Source organism: Heterodontus francisci, chromosome 1, assembly GCF_036365525.1.
Source record: "Heterodontus francisci isolate sHetFra1 chromosome 1, sHetFra1.hap1, whole genome shotgun sequence".
Classification (NCBI taxonomy): Eukaryota; Metazoa; Chordata; class Chondrichthyes; order Heterodontiformes; family Heterodontidae; genus Heterodontus; species Heterodontus francisci.
The window spans coordinates 50270346-50282562 of NC_090371.1; the positions used below are offsets into that span (position 1 = coordinate 50270346).

At 46.1% G+C, this 12217-nt stretch overlaps 1 protein-coding gene across 1 annotated transcript in view; it reads right to left on the minus strand.

The window, feature by feature from the left end:
- acaa2 (acetyl-CoA acyltransferase 2) overlaps positions 1-12217 on the minus strand; it is a 73763-nt gene that overhangs the window by 32966 nt on the left and 28580 nt on the right. The gene's annotated exons all lie outside the window — the stretch shown is intronic.

The window sequence follows — 12217 nt, forward strand, 5'->3', positions numbered from 1 at the left end:
ACACCTGCTGACTGAATGGAGGCATTCCACCAAGTGGTCTCTTCATTATACAGGAGACCCCATCATGAGCAGCAAATACAGTAAATGAAACTGAAAGAAGGACAAGTAAATTGCTGTTTCAAGGAAGGAGCGTCTGGGGGCCTGGACAGTGGGGAGCGAGGAGGTAAAAAAGCAGGTGTTGCATCTCTTGCGCTTGCTCGGGAAGGGGAACAGGTGTTAGGAGTGATCAATGAATGCATCAGGGTGTCCCTTCAGAATGTTGAAAGGGTGGAAGATTAGCATATTGACTGGTTTGCAATAAGTCTATTTGCCTTATAAATCTCATCATGACTGTTTGCTAATAATTACATACAGGAAGCAGCTGTTAGATCAAAGAGAGATCTTGGATATAAACATTTCACAACTGCCCAACTTGAGTGAGTTCAATTCTCAACAGTCCAGAATTGAGATATGTTTTTATTGTTTGAAACAGGGACTGCAAGTTTACTTAAAGGTTCTGTCATCTCGTGAGAAGAGTCAAGTTTTCTCTTGTTTTCGTTCATTTTGGGTCACTGGAAACGTATTTTGCAGCCTGTAGTCCCAGATACTAATATAAAAAAGGGGTAGGCAGTGGCATAGTGGTATTATCACTGGACCAGTAACCCAGAGACCCAGGGTATTGCTCTGAGGATATGGGTTCGAATCCCACCACAGCAGAAGGTGGAAACTGAATTTAATTAATAAACCTGGAATTAAAAGCTAGTCCAATAATGGCCATGAAACCATTGTCAATTGTTGTAAAAACTCATCTGTTCACTAATGTCCTTTAGGGAAGGAAATCTGCTGTCCTTACCTGGGCTGGCCTACATGTGACTCCAGACCCACAGCAATGTGGTCATCTCTTACATGCCCTCTGAAATGGCCTAGCAAGCCACTCAGTTGTACCTAACCGCTACGAAGTCAATAAAAAGGAATGAAACCGGACGGACCACCCAGCATCGACTTAGGCACCGGAAACGACAACAGCAAACCCAGCCCTGTCGACCCTGCAAGGTCCTCCTTCCTAACATCTGGGGGCTTGTGCCAAAGTTGGTAGAGCTGTCCCACAGAATAGTCACGCAACAGCCTGACATAGGTATGATTCCGTGAGTATAACTTACAGACAATGTCCCAGACACTGACAAAACCATCCCCGGTTATGTCCTGTCCTACCGGCAGGACAGACCCACCAGAGGTGGTGGCACAGTGGTATACAGTAGGGAGGGAGTTGTCCTGGGAGTCCTCAACATCAACCCCGGACCCCATGAATTCTCATGGCATCATGTCAAACATGGGCAAGGTAAACTCCTACTGATTACCACCTACCGCCCTCCCTCAGCTGATGACTCAGTACTCCTCCATGTTGAACACCACTTGGAGGGAGCATTGAGGGTGGCAAGGGCACAAAATGTACTCTGGGTGGGGGACTTCAATGTCCATCACCAAGAGTGGCTCGGTAGCACCTCTACTGACCGCGCTGGCCGAGTCCTAAAGGACATAGCTGCTAGACTGGGTATGCGGCAGGTGGTGGGGAGAACAAACACAAGGGAAAAACATACTTGACCTCGTCCTCACCAATCTGCGGGCCGCAGATGCTTCTGTCCATGACAATATTGGTAGGAGTGACCACCGCACAGTCTTTGTGGAGACTAAGTCCCGCCTTCACACTGAGGATACCGTCCATCGTGTTGCGTGGCACTATCACCGTGCTAAATGGGATAGATTTCGAACAGATCTAGCAATGCAAAACTGGGCATCCATGAGGCGCTGTGGGCCATCAGCAGCAGCAGAATTGTACTCAACCACAATCTGTAACCTCATGGCCTGGCATAACCCCCACTCTTCCATTACCATCAAGCCAGGAGACCAACCCTGGTTCAATGAAGAGTGCAGGAGGGCATGCCGAGCAGCACCTGGCATACCTCAAAATGAAATGTCAACCTGGTGAAGCTACAACACAGGACTACTTGCATGCCAAACTGCGTAAGCAGCATGCGATAGACAGAGCTAAGTGATCCCATAACCAACGGATCAGATCTAAGCTCTGCAGTCCTGACACATCCAGCCGTGAATGGTGGTGGACAATTAAACAACGAACTGGAGGAGGTGGCTCCACAAACATCCCCATCCTCAATGATGGGGGAGCCCAGCACATCAGTGCGAAAGATAAGGCTGAAGCATTTGTGACAATCTTCAGCCTGAAGTGCCGAGTTGATGATCCATCTCGGCCTCCTCCTGAAGTCCCCAGCATCACAGATGCCAGACTTCAGCCAATTCGATTCACTCTGTGTGTTATCAAGAAACGACTGAAGGCACTGGATACTGCAAAAGCTATGGGCCCTGACAATATTCCGGCAATAATACTGAAGACCCGCGCGCTCCGAGGCAAGCTGTTCCAGAACAGCTACAACACTGGCATCTACCCTGCAATGTGGAAAATTGCCCAGGTATGTCCTGTAGACAAAAAGCAGGACAAGTCCAACCTGGCCAATTACCGCCCCATCAGCCTACTCTCAATCATCAGTAAAGTGATGGAAGGTGTCATCAACAGTGCCATCAAGCGGCACTTGCTTAGCAACAACCTGCTCAGTGATGCTCAGTTTGGGTTCCGCCAGGGTCACTCAGCTCCTGACCTCATTACAGCCTTGGTTCAAACATGGACAAAAGAGCTGAATTCCAGAGGTGAGGTGAGAGTGACTGCTCTTGACATCAAGGCAGCATTTGACCGAGTACGGCATCAAAGAGCCCTAGCAAAACTGAGGTCAATGGGAATCAGGGGGAAACCCTCCACTGGCTCGAATCATACCTAGCACAAAGGAAGATGGTTGTGGCTGTTGGAGGTCAATCATCTGAGCTCCAGGACATCACTGCAGAAGTTCCTCAGGGTAGTGTCCTAGTCCCAACCATCTTCAGCTGCTTCATCAATGACCTTCCTTCAATCATAAGGTCAGAAGTGGGGATGTTCACTGATGATTGCACAATGTTCAGCACCATTCGCGACGCCTCAGATACTGAAGCAGTCCGTGTAGAAATGCAGCAAGACCTGGACAATATCCAGGCTTGGGCTGATAAGTGGCAAGTAACATTTGTATCACACAAGTGCCAGGCAATGACCATCTCCAACAAGAGAGAATCTAACCATCTCCCCTTGAAATTCAACGGCATTACCATCGCTGAATACCCCACTATCAACATCCTAGGGGCTACCATTGACCAGAAACTGAACTGGAGTAGCCATATAAATACCGTGGCTACAAGAGCAGGTCAGAGACTAGGAATCCTGAGGCAAGTAACTCACCTCCTGACTCCCCACAGCCTGTCCACTATCTACAAGGCACAAGTCAGACTCTGAGGGCGGAGTTCCAGAGCGGTAAGTATATAAAAAAAAACTTACCTTGGGGATTCTCGGAGCAGACTCGGAGGGCAGAGTTCCAGACCGGTAAGTTACCTCGGGTGGGAAAAAAAACCTGAAAAAACGTCACAGGAAAGCTGTGACCTGATTGGCTGGTAGAGAATCTGTACCGAATTTGAAAATAAAACTGATAAAAATTGATTAAAACACTAATTAACAAGTAGAGTAACTAAACCAGAGGGAGGGGATTACTGTATCTAGACAGCATTTAATATTTATAGTAGAAATCGAGCACTAGGGACCACATAGTGAAGTTTATCATAATTTAGTAAGGATTTAAAAAGTATTTATTTATTTTATATCAATTAACTAATTAGTGATAGAAATGTCAGTTAGAGGGGTGAAGTGCTTCACCTGTGAGATGTGGGAGGTCCGTGACGCTTCCAGCATTCTGGGCGACTACATCTGCAGAAAGTGTACCCAGTTGCAGCTCCTCACAGACCGCATGGATCGGTTGGAGCGGCAACTGGATGCACTTAGGAGCATGCAGGTGGCGGAAAGCGTCATAGACAGGAGTTTTAGAGAAGTGGTTACACCCAAGGTGCAGGCAGATAGATGGGTGACCGCTAGAAGGGGCAGGCAGTCAGTGCAGGAATCCCCTGTGGCTATCCCCCTCTCGAACAAGTAAACCGTTTTGGATACTGTTGGGGGGGATGGCCTATCAGGGAAAAACAGCAGCAGCCAGAGCAGTGGCACCACGGCTGGCACTGTTGTTCAGCAGGGAGGGACAAAGCGCAGAAGAGCAATCGTTATAGGGGACACAGATAGTCAGGGGCACAGATAGGCGCTTCTGTGGACGTGAAAGAGACTCCAGGAAGGTATGTTGGTTGCCTGGTGCCAGGGTCAAGGATGTCTCTGAACGGACAGAGGGCATTCTGAAGGGGGAGGGTGAACAGCCAGAGGTTGTGGTATACATCGGTACCAATGACATAGGCAGGAAGAGTGATGAGGTCCTGCAGGGGGAGTTTAGGGAGTTAGGTAGTAAGTTAAAAAACAGGACCTCTAGGGTTGTAATCTCTGGATTACTCCCTGTACCACGTGCCAGTGAGGCTAGAAATAGGAAGATAGTGCAGCTAAACACGTGGCTGAGCAGCTGGTGCAGAAGGGACGGTTTCAGATATCTGGACCATTGGGCTCTCTTCAGGGACAGATGGGACCTGGACAAGAAGGATGGGTTGCATCTAAACTGGAAGGGCACGAATAACCTGGCTGCAAGGTTTGCTAGCGTCACTCGGGAGGGTTTAAACTAGTGTGGCAGGGGGGTGGAAACCAGAGCAGTAGGACAGCTAGTGAAGTAAATGAGGAGGACATAGTAAATAAGGCAAGTAGGACTAAGAGGAAGAGCAGGCAGGGAGATGTTGCTGAGCACAGCGGGACTGGTGGTCTGAAGTGCATTTGTTTCAATGCCAGAAGTATAACAGGTAAGGCAGATGAACTTAGAGCTTGGATTAGTACTTGGAACTATGATGCTGTTGCTATTACAGAGACTTGGTTGAGGGAAGGGCAGGATTGGCAGCTAAATGTTCCAGGCTTTAGAAGCTTCAGGCGGGATAGAGGGGGATGTAAAAGGGGTGGGGGAGTTGCATTACCGGTTAAGGAGAATATCACAGCTGTACTGCGGGAGGACACCTCAGAGGGGTCATGCAGCGAGGCAATATGGGTGGAGCTCAGGAATAGGAAGGGTGCAGTCACAATGTTGGGGGTTTTCTACAGACCTCCCAACAGCCAGCGGGAGGTAGAGGAGCAGATATGTAGACAGATTTGGAAAGATGTAAAGGTAACAGGGTTGTAGTGGTGGGTGATTTTAACTTCCCCTATATTGACTGGGACTCACTTAGTGCTAGGGGCTTGGATGGGGCAGAATTTGTGAGGAGCATCCAGGAGGGCTTCTTGAAACAATATGTAGATAGCCCAACTAGGGATGGGGCCATTCTGGACCTGGTATTGGGGAATGAGCCCGGCCAGGTGGTCAATGTTTCAGTGGGGGAGCATTTCGGGAGCAGTGACCATAATTCCATAAGTTTTAAGGTACTTGTGGATAAGGATAAGAGTAGTCCTCGGGTGAAGGTGCTAAATTGGGGGGAAGGCTAATTATAACAATATTAGGCAGGAACTGAAGAATTTAGATTGGGGGCGGCTGTTTGAGGGTAAATCAACATCTGACATGTGGGAGTCTTTAAAACGTCAGCTGATTAGAATCCAGGACCAGCATGTTCCTGTCAGGAAGAAAGACAAGTTTGGCAAGTTTCGGGAAGCTTGGATAACACGGGATATTGTGAGCCCAGTCAAAAAGAAAAAGGAAGCATTCGTAAGAGCTGGAAGGCTAGGAACAGATGAAGCACTTGAGGAATATAAAGACAGTACGAAGGAACTTAAGCAAGGAGTTAGGAGGGCTAAAAGGGGTCATGAAAAGTGATTGGCAAACAGGATTAAAGAAAATCCCAAGGCTTTTTATACATATATAAAGAGCAAGAGGGTAACCAGGGAAAGGGTTGGCCCATTCAAGGACAGAGTTGGGAATCTATGCATGGAGCCAGAGGAAATGGGTGAGGTGCTAAATGAGTACTTTGCATCAGTATTCACCAAGGAGAAGGACTTGGTGGATGATGGGCCTAGGGAAGGGAGTGCAGATAGTCTCAGTCATCTCATTATCAAAAAGGAGGAGGTGTTGGGTGTCTTGTCAAGCATCAAGATATATAAGTTCCCAGGGCCTGATGGGATCTACCCCAGAATACTGAGGGAGGCAAGGGAAGAAATTGCTGGGGCCTTGACAGAAATCTTTGCATCCTCATTGGCTACAGGTGAGGTCCCAGAGGACTGGAGAATAGCCAATGTTGTTCCTTTTTTTTTAAAGAAGGGTAGCAAGGATAATCCAGGAAATTATAGGCCAGTGAGCCTTACGTCAGTGGTAGGGAAACTATTAGAGAGGAGTCTTCGGGACAGGATTTACTTCCATTTGGAAACAAACGAACGTATTAGCGAGAGACAGCATGGTTTTGTGAAGGGGAGGTCGTGTCTTACTAATTTTATTGAGTTTTTTGAGGAAGTGACGAAGATGATTGATGAGGGAAGGGCGGTGGATGTTGTCTATGTGGACTTCAGTAAAGCCTTTGACAAGGTCCCTCATGGCAGACTGATACAAAAGGTGAAGTCACACGGGATCAGAGGTGAGCTGGCAAGATGGATACAGAACTGGCTCGGTCATAGAAGACAGAGGGTAGCAGTGGAAGGGTGCTTTTCTGAATGTAGGGATGTGACTAGTGGTGTTCCGCAGGGATCAGTGCTGGGGCCTTTGCTGTTTGTCGTATACATAAATGATTTGGTGGAAGATGTAGCTGGTCTGCTTAGTAAGTTTCAGACAACACAAAAGGTTGGTGGAGTGGCGGACAGTGATGAGGATTGTCAGAGGATACAGCAGGATATAGATCGGTTGGAGACTTGGGCGGAGAAATGGCAGATGGAGTTTAATTCGGACAAATGTGAGGTAATGCATTTTGGAAGGTCTAATGCAGGTGGGAAGTATACAGTAAATGGCAGAACCCTTCGGAGTATTGACAGGCAGAGAGATCTTGGCATACAGGTCCACAGGTCACTGAAAGTGGCAACGCAGGTGGATAAGGTAGTCAAGAAGGCATACGGCATGCTTGCCTTCATCGGTCGGGACATAGAGTATAAAAATTGGCAAGTCATGCTGCAGCTTTACAGAACTTTAGTTAGGCCACACTCAGAATATTGTGTGCAATTCTGGTCGCCACACTACCAGAAGGAGGTGGAGACTTTGGAGAGGGTACAGAAGAGGTTTACCAGAATGTTGCCTGGTCTGGAGGGCATTAGCTTTGAGGAGAGGTTGGATAAACTCGCATTGTTTTCACTGGAACGACGGAGTTGGAGGGGCAACATGATAGAGGTTTACAAAGTTATGAGCGGCATGGACAGAGTGGATAGTCAGAAGCTTTTTCCCAGGGTGGAAGGGTCAGTTACTAGGGGACATAGGTTTAAGGTGCGAGGGGCAAAGTTTAGAGGGGATGTGCGAGGCAAGTTTTTTTTTTCCCCCACAGAGGGTGGTGACTGCCTGGAACCTGCTGCCAGGGAAGGTGCTGGAAGCAGATACGATAGCAACGTTTAAGAGACATCTTGACAAATATATGAATAAGAAGTGAATAGAGGGACATGGGCCCCGGAAGTGCAGAACGTGTTAGTTTCGGCAGGCATCAAGATCGGCGCAGGCTTGGAGGGCCGAATGGCCTGTTCCTGTGCTGTACTGTTCTTTGTTCTAAGTCAGGAGTGTGATGGAATGCTCTCCACTTGCCCGGATGGGTGCAGCTCCAGCAACGCTCAAGAAGTTCGACACCATCCAGGACAAAGCAGCCCACTTGATTGGCAACCCATCTTCAAACATTCACTCCCTCCACCACCGACGCACAGTGGCAGCAGTGTGTCCCATCTACAAGATACACTGCAGCAACGCACCAAGGCTCCTTAGACAAGCACCTTCCAAACCCGCGGCCTCTACCAACTAGAAGGACAAGGGGAGCAAATACATCGGGACACCACCATCTGCAAGTTCCCCTCCAAGTCACACACCATCCAGACTTGGAACCATATCGCCGTTCCTTCACTGTCGCTGCTTCAAAATCCTGGAACTCCCTTCCTAACAGCACTGTGGGTATACCTACCCCAAATGGACTGCAGCGGTTCAAGAAGGCAGCTCACCACCACCTTCTCAAGGGCAATTAGGGATGGGCAATAAATGCTGGCCTGGCCAGTGACACCTACATCCCATGAATGAATTTTTAAAAAATACTATCGACAGTGCAAACAAGTGGCATTTACCCACCAATAACCTGCTTACCAATGCCCAGTTTGGATTCTGTAAGGACCACTCTGTTCCTACCCTCATCACAGCCTTGGTCCAAACATGGACAGAAGAAATACATTTTAAAGGTGAGGCGAGAGTGACTGGCCTTGAATCAAAGCAGCAGTTGAACGAGTGTTGCATCAACGAGCCCTAGTAATCTCGGAGTCCAGAACAAGGGGGCAGAGTTTCAGGATAAGGGGCCAATCATCTAGGACTGAGACGAGGAGAAATTTCTTCACTCAAAGGGTTGTGAATCATTGGAATTCTCTACCTCAGAGGGTAGTGGATGCGCCATCATTGAATATATTTAAGGCTGAGATAAACAGATTTTTGGTCTCTCAGGGAATTAAGGGATATGGAGAGTAGGTGGGAAAGTGGAGCTGATGCCCAAAATCAGCCACGATCATACTGAATGGCGGAGCACGCTTGACAGGGCATATGGTCTACTCCTGCTCTTATTTCCTGTGTTCTTATGTTCTTAGTAAAACTCAAGTCAATGGCGGATATCAGGGAAAAACTGACTGGCTGTTGGAGGGCAATAATCTCATCCCAGGACATTGCTGTAGCAGTACCTCAGGTCATGGTTGTAGACCCAACCATCATCTGCTGCTTCATCAATGTCCTTCTCTCCATTATAAAGTCAGAATGAGCTGTTCGCTGACAATTGGACAGTGTTCAGCTCCATTCGCAATACCCATGTGCAGAAAGACAACATCCAAGCTTGGGCAATTTTGCTTTCTTAAAAGACAACAAAATAGCTAATGCAAGTTCAATTTGTGGGAAAAGACATTGGTCTAAACAGTTCTTCATGGCTTGGAATGCCTATGCAAGCAATGGAAGGTCTTCCTACTGTTCATTTAGGAGGTCCAGTTGAGGAACATCTCCAGCCTACATGGATATGTTGCTCAGCACTGTGGAAGGGTAGTGAACTACAAGGTAAGTATATCTCTTTTCGAAGTTCATGAGATTCTGAATTAAGTATTTGATTTTGAGTACATCTTGTACAGCACTCAATTTGAACATCGAGAACACCAAAGAGGCGAGCATATTGTAGTTTCTGGTTAGGTCCTTTCATCACACTGAAGGCACATCTGTCATATAGCTGATGAAATTCTAAAGCTTAACCCACATGCTTCTAAAACTGGTGGATACCACTTATATATTGTCATGGTCCTGTAGTTTTTTGTTCCGGGAATATGCGGTTTGCCTTTAAGGCTTGCAAAGGATCATTACTGCTTTAAGAACCAGCAAGCCTCAGGAGTTGTAGGAAGGTGCCTTTTCGTTGCCTTAGAAACAGCCGTTTGGAGACTGCGATTCAAAGGGTGCATTCTCGTTACCATAGATACAGCCACAGCCACTAGAAGTGAGTATTAAGTGATACATTTGTTACAATTCAATTTTAAACCGGCTTTTTAGTTGAAGACAGTTTGTTCTAACAGAACAGAGAGGACACACAGACATGCAGCTGTGATGACAGCACCTGGAAAAAGAGCTCTCAACCATTTAAAGTGAAGGAAGAGGATTTTGGTCTGTTTATTATTATCTCTCAAAATTCTAAAAAAGTCAAACCAAAACAGAGATCTCTGATAATTTAAACTGAAGGAAGGGAAATTAGACTGTGACAATCTTTTAACCCTCAGAAAACTCTAAAGTCAGATTGATTCTATTGAAAGTTTTTGCAAGTCATTAATTGTTGAAATTCACTGGAGAAGGAAAGCACCACCTACTGTTGGAGTTAGATTACGGACTGTTGAACTGTGGGAGAACCTTTTTTCCACATCAGACGGCTGTGAGGACTTCAAGCAACATCTTGTGAGGACTTCAAGCAACATTGGACTGTAAAGTTGCAAGGACTCTAATTTTTTTCCATTTTTAAATGTTGTTTATATCATCATAGTGTTTAAGAATTTAGTTCTTCTAATTAAAGAGTTGATTTAAAGACACCTGGTTTGGTTAGCCTCATTCGGGGGTTAATAGATGGTACAATTTGGCTGGGTCTTTCTTTAATTTGTAAAGTTTTAAATATGTTAGGCGATCTGTGGAGTGACGGGATTGAATTAACAGTGCGTTTCTCCCAACACAATCAGAATCATTTACTTTGATTGGGGGCTTCGACTGGAGTGGTTGGTCATAACAATATCCAGGGTTCCATATTTATCATGATGATCGTAGAGAAGGAAGCTGAACCTCTGCACCTCCAATTAGTAGATTCATCATTCAAGTATGTTGTGTATCTATGCTGTTAGCAGGAGGATGGTGACAGCGCACTTACACAGTTTATAGTGAATCGTTCTGCTCACCATGCCACTTGTAAGGACCGTTATTGGTATCTGCTGTTTACCTAGTAAGGGCTCAAATGCACTCTCACTGGTCTTCTGATGATTAACTAGTAACTATGCTCCTGAGAAGGAGTGCAGAGGTAAACTCTTTACCTTTGTGATCAAGTAAACTCCAAGATGACATGCCTGGTGATGGAAGATTGGAACCAAGTCAACCTTCCATAGTAGACCTGGGCCAGTTGAGGCCAAAATTTACCCAAGGACACCAGGCAGCCAGGCTAGCTCATTGATTGGAACTGGACAGTAGATCCATCATTAGGATGTGGGATTTCACCTCCCCTATCTCAGCTCCTGATAATATTGATCTCAGCTGAACAAGCAGGAAGCAGACTTCCAAATCTCTGTTTCTCTCTCCACAGATGATGCCTGACCTGCTGAGTGAGTATTTCCTGAATTTTCTGTTTTTATATTAGAAGCAGGAAGCTGTGCTGGTAATCTGCATGACTTAAACTAATAAGGCTCCAGCAAGATGCCAGTGCACACTTGGAGTCCGTAAGTATTGGCAATTGTTAATTTGTGCCTTGGTATCTGAACTTTGGTAATTGGGAGTGTGCCTATAAGGATAGCATGTACTTAGAACATAGGAAATAGGAACAGGAGTAGGCCATTCGGCCCCCAAGCCTGCCCGCCATTCAATAAGATCATGGTTGACCTGCCCCAGAACTCAACTCCTCTTTCATGCCAGCTCCTCATAGCCCTCAACTCCCCAATATTTCAAAAATCTATCTACCTCCTCTTTAAATACTTTCAGTGATCTAGCGTCCACAACTCTCTAGGGTAGAGAATTCCAGATATTCACTACCCTCAGAGAAAAAAATCCCTTCTCATCTAAGTTTTAAATGAGTGTCCCCTAATTCTGTAACTGTGTCCCCTAGTTCGAGATTCCTCCACTATTGGAAACATCTTCTCAACATCTACACTGTCAAGCCCCCTCAGAATCTTGTACGTTTCAATAAGATCACCCCTCATTCTTCTAAACTAATGAATAAAGGCCTAACCTGTTTAGCCGTTTTTGATCAGTCAACCCCCTCATCCCAGGAATCAGCCTAGTGAATCTTTTTTGAACTGCCTCCAATGCCAGTATATCCTTTCTTAAATATGGGGACCAAAACTGTACACAGTACTCCAGGTGCGGCCTCACCAACACTTTGTACAGTTGTAACAAGACTTCCCTATTTTAAACTCCAACGCCCAGCCATAAAGGCCAAAATTCCATTTGCCTTCTTAATTACTTGCTGCATCTGCATGCTAACTTTTTGTGTTTCATGCACAAGAACACCCAGATCCCTCTGTGCTGAACCTTTTTGGAGTCTCTCTCCATTTAAATAATAGTCTGCCTTTTGATTCTTCCTACCAAAGTGCATGACCTCACACTTTCCCACATTAAACTCCATCTACCAAGTTTTTGCCCATTCACTCAACCTAAATATATCCCCTTGTAGATTCCTTATGTCCTCATCACAACATGCCCTCCCACCTATTTTTGTATCGTCAGCAAATTTGGATATATTACACTCTGCCTCCTCCTCCAAGTCATTAATATAGATAGTAAATAATTGAGGCCCTAGGACTGATCCTTGTGACACTCCA